At 35.9% G+C, this 9,323-nt stretch overlaps 1 pseudogene; it reads left to right on the top strand.

Annotated features, from left to right (window-relative positions):
* Positions 1–5,219: 5,219 nt before the first annotated feature.
* On the top strand, positions 5,220–6,941 carry LOC109156236 (annotated as a pseudogene).
* Positions 6,942–9,323: the final 2,382 nt, after the last annotated feature.

Below are 9,323 nucleotides of genomic sequence, written 5' to 3'. Positions count from 1 at the left end.
AATTAACTTAATAATAACAATAATAATAATAATAATAATAATAATAATAAATAAATAAATAAATAATCTATATCTATATCTATATCTATATTATAAGTAAAAATAAAATCCTATTTACTTGATTTCCCGCCCAAACAATAGTAAATAGTAAAGGTAAATTAAAAAAGGAACGTAAACTAAAAAAAGGAATAGAAATATGTCACAATAATATTCTACATCATCAATTAAAAATGGAACGAGAATTATGTAAATTGGAAAATGAAATGAATGTTAATAATTGACTGAAAATTAAAAATAGAAAAATGAATGGAAACTAGGTTAATTAGAAAAAGAAATGAATATTAATAATTGATTGAAAAAAAAAAAAAAGAGATTCATAATTGACTAAAATGGAAAAAGGAATGGTCAAATTATTACATTTTAATTTTTTAAAATAATATTGCACAGTATAATAAATCAAATCACAATTATATCATAAATCTTTCACAATTTCAAACAATGGAACAGAAATTAAAATGAAACGGAAATATTTCAATAATAATATTCTACATCATCAAGTAAAGGAAAATAAAAAATGGAAAGAAAATATTTCAATAATAATATACTATATCATCAATAGTAAATCTATATTTTAAAAAATAATAAAGGTAAACTAAAATGGAACGAAAATTACAAATGAAACGAAAATATTTCAATAATAATATTCTACATTATCAAATAAAAATGGAACGGAAATTAGGTAAAATATCACTGCATCTATATTCTAATTGACTAATTGTCTGAAAATAAAAAAGAATAATTGACTGAAAATAAATCTAATATTACTAATTGACTAAAAATATAAAAGGAAATGAATATTAATAATTGACTGCAAATAAAAAATGATCCATAATTGACTAAAATAAAAAAAAAATGGCCAGATCATTGCATTTTAATTAAAAATTGAACGAAAATTGGGTAAAAATATCACTGCATTTGATATTCTAATTGACTGAGAATAAAAAAGAATAATTGGCTGAAAATGAATGTGATATTACTAATTGATGAAAATATAAAAGGATAACTAGTTGAGTGATATTCTACTATTATATATTTTCACCCGAGTAACCCGTCCTGATGAACTGAAGGTGTTAGCTCTAGACGAGGATGGACAAGATTGTGTTGCCACTACCAATGTCGTCTACAAATTAAGAGGTTTCAATAATGTGTAAATATAATCGGTGATATTATATTTTTTTTAAATGGAAAAATTGCTATATATCTAGACAAAAAATATATCTTCCATACAAATGAATTAGGATAGCAATTCATTCCTATAACTGAGTTGTTAGAGAACGAGCACATTTGTCTAATTTATGAAAATACTAAACAATGATAAATAAAATCTTCAAAGTTATAGCACCGCATGCGTACATCTAGACATTAGCTATTAATTTGAGTAATTATTTGCACAAATTCAAGCAATGATAACATCAAAATATATAAACGATCCAAACTATATCTTTAATTGCACTATATAATATTTGATGTTCTAATTGGCTGAAAATGAATGTGATATTACTAATTGATGAAAATATAAAAGGATAACTAATTTAGTTGTTTATTTATTTATTTATTTATTTATGTCATTAGTTTGTGAGATAGAAAAGACAATATTACCCATGTTAAAATATGGAGTAAAATTTTCCAGTAAAAATTAAACGAAAAATGCACCGAAAGGACCAAATTTGTTAAGAAAGTCATAGTCGTGGACCACTTCTACAAATTTTAAAAGCCGTGGATCAAAATTGTTAGTGACGTCATAGTCATGGAACCAAAAGTGCAAAAACTCTTATTTTGTGTAAAACATCTTACATAAGAGTTACTCATTTATTATAAATATATTATTATGCCACTTTTTATGTTAAGAATGATATTTTTTTTAATATACAACATGCATAATAGGAATTCTAATGGCGTCTGTCACATCTATATATCGGATCGATTTACTTTTCATGTGTTGTTTCATTCTGAACTATTACAAAAGAACAGTATTTGTCTAATGCACACACTTAAATAATGATTGTGAGTTTCCCCTATCATCTAAAAAATAAAAATAAAAATAAAAAATTGAAAACCAACAATTCAAAAGCTTAATATTAAAGTAAAGTCAACATAAAGTTTAGAGGAGAACCCTCTCACTACATAGGGCCTTAGCTAACGCATGTGTAGGCTAATTCGCCGAACGAGGTATGTGACCAAAAATGCAAGAAAGAAACCAGCTACTTTACATGCGTGAACAATTGAATCAACCTAAGACCAATATAAATTATATCTTGAGAAGTTAGAGATTATGCTTTTCTTAAATATGGAGACGTTGACCGGATATTTCTTGTTTGCAGTTCTTTATAATATAAAGTAATACTTCATAAGTTCTTTACTATTATTTATTCATAGTATTTTTCATCTCATTTATTATAACTATTATATTAGTAATATATATGATTGGTTGTGTTTCTGAATATGGGTCGTCTTTATAACGAATTTGGTTTGGCATTAAAGACCATGTATGGCTTCTTAGATTCAAATTGGATTCAACAAAAATTGACGACTAGAGATGAACGGACATGGTATATAAATGTCACCATGCAATATGGGAAGAAACAATGCTATTTAGCCCCATATGTTTTAGAGTAAGTTTTAATTGTTTCAAATAAAATAACTTATATATAATATACTTCTATTATATATTATATTTACTTACAAATAATAAATTATTTATTTGTAGTGGGCATTGGATATTGATGGAAATTTGTCCTCTATTATATGAAATCTATTGGTTTGATTCAATTAGAGGTGAACCACGTGAGGAGGTGAACCATGTGAGGACATTAAAGATATAGTTGAAATGTATGTAAACTTATTAGTAATTAATAATTGTTATTAATAAAGTACGATGTCATAAAGTATTTATTATACATATTTCTTATATTTATAGGTGTGTGAAGACAACAACTATGTTCAGAAACCAACTCGTCCACCAAAATGGATTAAATGTTTAGTAAGTATTTCATACGTTTGTAAAACTACATATATTTTATTGTTTTTATGAAATAAATTCTTAATTGTATTTTAATTCAAATGTAGTGTGTCAAACAAGTTAGAAGTACCGAATACGGATTTTATGTGACGAAGGAATGAATAATGCAAGTAATTTAATAAAATACATTTTTCATTCAAACTTTAAAAATACTAGCTTACTAATTATTTATTAATTCTCAACTTTGTAAATGGTGGTAAATTGAGCTACAATCAACAAGAGATTAATGAAGTTAGAGACATATATGCAAGAAATTGATGAATGGATTAATACATTGCTTGATTAGTACGTGAAGTAATATAATTGATATTGATAATTTTAGATTTAAATTATACTCCGTATTAGTTATTAATTACTATCAATTGTGAGATTTATTAATTTTATATTGATTGTGAGATTATAAATATTAAATTATGTTGGAAAAAATAGCTTTAAATGGCATATTAAGTGGCTATTTTGTGGTACAATTATCAATGGGGTACGTCCACTTCCGATTTGGGTCGGGTCAAAGTGGATTCGGATTCTTCGTAGTAAGACGAAAAGATTGATTCAAGCCCGAGCTCGTGTGCGCTGGCACCTGCGGGCACGAATGTCGTCACTTGGTTCGGCCGAAACCGAGAGCACCACCCTCGTGCTACAGAGAGCATGAGAGGTTGTGGTGCACTGAGAGCACAACTCTTGTGCAACGATGAACACGAGAGGTGCACTCTCGTGTTGCACCACAGCACGGGAGATGTACTCTCGTGTCCTGAACAGGTACACCCCAACGGTCTGAAACCCGAAAGGGTGGCTGTTACAGGTGTTACACAATTGGTTTTAACACCAATTTAATGGTCATGTTGAATGCTTCCAACAGCCCTATATAAAGAGAGGTAGAGTAGTAGCTTTTCACACAGAACAAGAAACTAAGGAATTCCAGTACAGTTTTTGCTTCCAAACACTCTGCTTCTACTCTCTTCTTTAGCCAACCAGTGTTCTTGTCTTGCTTTGTTTGCCGGGTTCTTTGTTTAGGTGCTTAAACAAAGAATCGTAGCATGTTTTATCCTGAGAAACCTAGGCTACAATGCTCCTAGCACTTAAGGGAGGTAGCAAATAAGGTTTTAAGGAAAAGAACTTTGTGTTCAAACTCGTGCTAATCTTTACCCAGTTTTCCACCTTTTCCTTCCCTATATCTTATTCTGTTTTTCCCTATAATAATAATCTTTCCGTAGGATTATTATTTTGGGATTTTTCACCTTATTACCCAACAAATTATATAGGTTTTGAATGGGGTTGTGATAAGATATCCTAGCAGGTTTTGGGTCTAAATTAATCATTAAACTGTAATCTAATCTAATCTAAAGCAAAAACTTCTTGTAATTTTATTTTCCCGCTCTGCATTTTGATGGATACATTTATTGATTTAGTAATTTATTGTGTTTACACTTTGTTGCAGATATTTAGGAGGCTTATAACCGAAAAAAATTATGTTTTTACAATAAGTTATTATGCTATTTGTATTACCAATATGTTTTTACAATAATTTGCAGGTTGGGTGGAAGATTCATTTGAATTGTTAAGCCGGAGGGACCGCTACTTGCTTTATAAGGCCGGAGACTACAATTTGTTGCTCACTGCTCGCCTACCCAGAGAAACATACCCCATCTAGAATGAGAGAGATGATAGAATTCCCCTTTAATTTATATTCGTAAAAGCTGATTTTAATTCAATCTTTAATGGTCACCAATCTTTCCCAACCTAAAGAAAATAGAAAATCATTTACTATTGAAAAAAAAAAAGAATTTGAGAATGAATTGAATTTAAATTCTATAGAAAAAAAGTTTTAACTACACCACTGATTTCATCATTATTTGATTGGTTGGCCCGAGATATGTTGCTGGAAATAATTATTATAAATATAAAGATAAAAATTTAAATACCCCTACATAATAAAAATATGTGAAAATTATATAGAAATTTATTTAATATTTTTCCCTAAAATAATAGAAATAAAAAATATTTAAAGATTTAGGTAAAATTTGTTTTTCCTCTTTCAAAAAATGGGGCAGAAAGGAATTAACCCAAACTTGTAGGACCAAATTAAAATAATTTATTGGAGGTTCAATAAATTTCACGCGATTATTGTGTAACAAATAAGGATCAGTGGATCACTGTAATTTGGACTCTTCAGTCTTCTATCTGATCCATGATTCCATGAATGCCACCTGACTCCTAATAAACAGCAGAGAAATCGCTAACAAATCCAATCCCCAGCCTTTTTTCTCAACTCTAATCCATCTATAAATACCCAAGCTTCTTCTTCTTCCAAATATCATAGCTTCATCTTTGGGTTGGAAGAGTAGTGGGATAGGCTTTTCTTGAATTATTTTTGCTAGGAATTTTTAACTTTTGAGAGAAACATGGATCTTGATCTTTCCCCAAAGTTGGCCAAGAAGGTGTACGGCGGAGATGGCGGTTCTTATCACGCCTGGTGCCCGGAGGAGCTCCCCATGCTCCGCCAAGGGAACATAGGCGCTGCCAAGCTTGCTCTGGAGCAGTATGGCTTTGCTCTTCCTTCTTACTCTGATTCCGCCAGGGTTGCCTATGTTCTTCAAGGTACAATCTGTTTTTTAGTTCATTCTTGCTTTTGCTACTTGATCAATTGCCGTTTTCTGTTAATTGAATTGTTGGTTGAATCTGGGCTTGATCTTGCCCCATCTTTGGATCACTGTTTTCTGGTGATTTTTGATTTTGTGTTTTTTTGGGTTCTGATTTATGATCCTCTTTGATGGGAATTGAGCTTGACAGATAATGGGTAATTTGTATCTGAAGTTCCTTTTTTTGTGATCCTGTTTTAGGCAGTGGAGTTGCTGGAATTGTCCTTCCTGAGAAAGAAGAGAAGGTTATCGCCATTAAGAAGGGCGATGCGATTGCTCTTCCTTTTGGCGTTGTTACGTGGTGGTACAATAAAATGGACACCGAGCTCGTAGTTCTCTTCCTTGGTGATACAAAAACAGCTCACAAATCCGGTTCATTCACCGACTTCTTTTTGACCGGCTCTAACGGTATCTTTACTGGCTTTTCGACTGAGTTTGTCAGTAGGGCGTGGAATGTGGACGATGGTGTGGTTAAGAAGCTTGTTGGGAGCCAATCTGGTAAAGGCATTGTTAAGCTCGATGCGGGTGCCAAGATGCCCGAGCCGAATCCGGACCACAGGAAGGGCATGGCACTGAACTGCGAGGAAGCTCCCTTGGATGTTGACATCAAGGATGGTGGGAAAGTCGTGGTCTTGAACACCAAGAACCTGCCCTTGGTTGGCGAGGTTGGGCTCGGTGCCGACCTTGTGAGGTTGAATGGGAACGCTATGTGCTCCCCGGGCATGTCCTGTGACTCGGCCCTACAAGTGACCTACATTGTGAGAGGGAGCGGTCGTGCTCAGGTCGTTGGTGTGGATGGCAAGCGCGTCTTGGAAACGACAGTCAAAGCTGGAAACTTGTTCATCGTGCCAAGGTTCTTCGTTGTCTCGAAGATTTCGGGCCCCGACGGCTTGGAGTGGTTCTCCATCATCACTACACCCAAGTAAGTATTCTCGGACTGAAATTTGATTAGAATTTAACCATCCTAACATTTGATTGGCATTAATGGAAAGAAATCGGGTTTTATTGCAGCCCCATTTTCACTCTCTGGCAGGAAGAACCTCGGTGTGGAAGGCGTTGTCGCCTCAAGTTCTCCAGGCGGCTTTCAATGTTCCTGCAGAGGTGGAGAAAGAGTTCAGCTCCAAGAGGACTGCAGAGGAGATATTCTTCCCACCACCAAACTAGGAGCCACTCATCTTTCCACCTTTATGCTCTAGAGCTTTCTAGTTTGGACATTATTAGCTCTTTCCTTTTGTTCTACCTAGTTTGGACATTATTAGCATATTAGCAATAATCATAGCGGTTCAGTTGATTAGATTGTATCTGCTATTTTGCTGGATTTTCTTAGTGTTGATGCAAGTTTTATTGACCTCATATCTTCTGTTTGCTTCTTTTTTTTTTTTTTTTTTTTGGATGAAACGAATTTAACAATTTATGTTTAAATATAAATACCTTATTATTGTTAGGGGGAGAACGGGAGAAGGGGTAAATGCGGATAATGAGAAAAAAAAAAAAAAAAAAAAAAAGAAATGGACATTGAGAATGATAAAATAATAATAATAATTGTTAGTAAAATTATTCTATAAACTCTATTGGTTGTTTGATTGGTTAGCACGCCAAATGTTTTTTATTTTTTATTACTTTCATTCTCTTTATGGTAATAAGCAGGATGCTTGAGCCTGTCTCTTTATGGTAGTAAGCAGCAGGATATTTGAACCTGTCGAGGAATGGAAGTAATTAGCAATGGACTTAGGAAGCCCGTGGTAATTAGCAACGGGCTTCTTAAGCTCGTGATATGTGGATTCAATATTTTTTTTCATATGTTGTCAACTGAGCACATGCGTACTCTTAACTAACACCTAAATATTATTTGGGTACATTATTTTTGTAATTGGCATATATTGATTTAAAGTAGTTAATGAAATGCTAAATTTTAGGGATATTGAAGTCTTTCTCAATAAATATGTGGTTGAATGCCATTGCCACTGCTGATAAATGGTCATAATCCTTTCAGTCTAGGTCCAGTCCACGGGTGGGAATAGGCCACCCTTGTAGGGGCGTGTCCTTGCTTAATTAAAGTCTAGTTAGACCTACCTCGTTTAGTACAGGCTCGGCCGGCCTACAGGCCTAGCATATATATATATATATATAGGCCTAGCATATATATATATATATATATATATATATATATATATATATATATTGATACTGCTAATTCTACGTAAGCAATATAAAATAAACCCGAGACCAATTAAAGCAAGTAAATATCTTTATTAATCATGGTAAAGGCCCTAAGTACAATCTACTCGGTAAAGGCCCTAAGTACAATCTACTTGGTTGCTCTGAGTGCCGACTGGCTGCGGTCGGGATTCTCTAGTAACAACCTATCAATTGTCCAAAAGTCCTCTACACTGTAGCTACTGTGGGTATTTATAGCCGCTGCGCCGGAGACACAAATACGGTCGTTCGGCATGCTCTCCACGTAGCCACCACGTGTCATCCTCCCGGGTGCCCTATCTGTCACCACAGAGAGCCGCCACGTGTCCTTTATCAGCTCCCTCGCCAAAGGGCTACCGCTCGGTGGTTGACACTACCGCTCGGGCAATTCCCGGTCGCTTCCCGACCGGGGTGTCATCCTCCCGGGTGCCCTATCTGTCGCCACAGAGAGCCGCCACGTGTCCTTTATCAGCTCCCTCGCCAAAGGGCTACCGCTCGGTGGTTGACACTACCGCTCGGGCAATTCCCGGTCGCTTCCCGACCGGGTTCTTCATAAAGAGCCCGACCTGCTACCTGCAAAGACAAAAAGACAAAGACAAAGGCACCTCGGTCGTGGTAGAGCTATGGCGGTCGGGATATTCCCTACCAAAAGCCCCCCAGCCCGGGCCTTTTTGACCGTCCGGAAAAAAACGGGACGGGATGAAGAAGCCCAAACGTCGGCCATCAAACCGACCGGCTAGCTGTCATTCCTTCCCTCGCCACGTGTCGGCCACTGCCGGCCTCGGCGACTGCAACGGTCGCCTCGGAATCAGTGCGGGTCGTGTCACGCAAGTGGACTCGTTTTCCCGCCTAAACGCTCTCCTATAAATAGGCCCTTGAGGCCTTCATTTGAACTTTCCTCAATCCACTGGAGCAATCGGTACCCTCAGAGAGTCCCGAGCAGCAGTTCAGCGAACCAATCGAGCAAACCAAGCTTCAAGTTTTCTTCCAAGTATCATCAACCGGTACGCTCTTAATCCCTTATCTTTTCCTTCGTTCTTAACTTTGCGTAGGAGTAGAGTAGAACTAACTTCGAACTAACTTCCCGAACCCTGTACTAACCCCGACCGACCTTTAGGTAGAACCACATGTCGGATTCGGATAGCCAAAACGTCTCGGTCGCAGACTACGACCAGGGTTTCGAGCAGATTAGCGACGAGGAGATATAGATCATGTCCTATTCTCCTGAGGTCGTTCAACGACCGGGGAAGGCTCCCGAGCGAGCCCCCGAGCAGCAGGAATCCTCGAGCACAAGCGACTCTTCGGGATCGGGCTCGAGCAGTTCGGGAAATTCAGGCCGCGAGAGTGAGGTCATTAGAGAAACGCCCACCCGGGTGATAGGGGATCACCCGAAAACCGTTCCTCAAGGAGAC

This window comes from Ipomoea nil, unplaced genomic scaffold (assembly GCF_001879475.1).
Source record: "Ipomoea nil cultivar Tokyo-kokei standard unplaced genomic scaffold, Asagao_1.1 scaffold2705, whole genome shotgun sequence".
Taxonomy (NCBI): domain Eukaryota; kingdom Viridiplantae; phylum Streptophyta; class Magnoliopsida; order Solanales; family Convolvulaceae; genus Ipomoea; species Ipomoea nil.
Note: the sequence above shows the minus strand (reverse complement) of the source record. Positions and strands in the feature narration are given on the sequence as shown.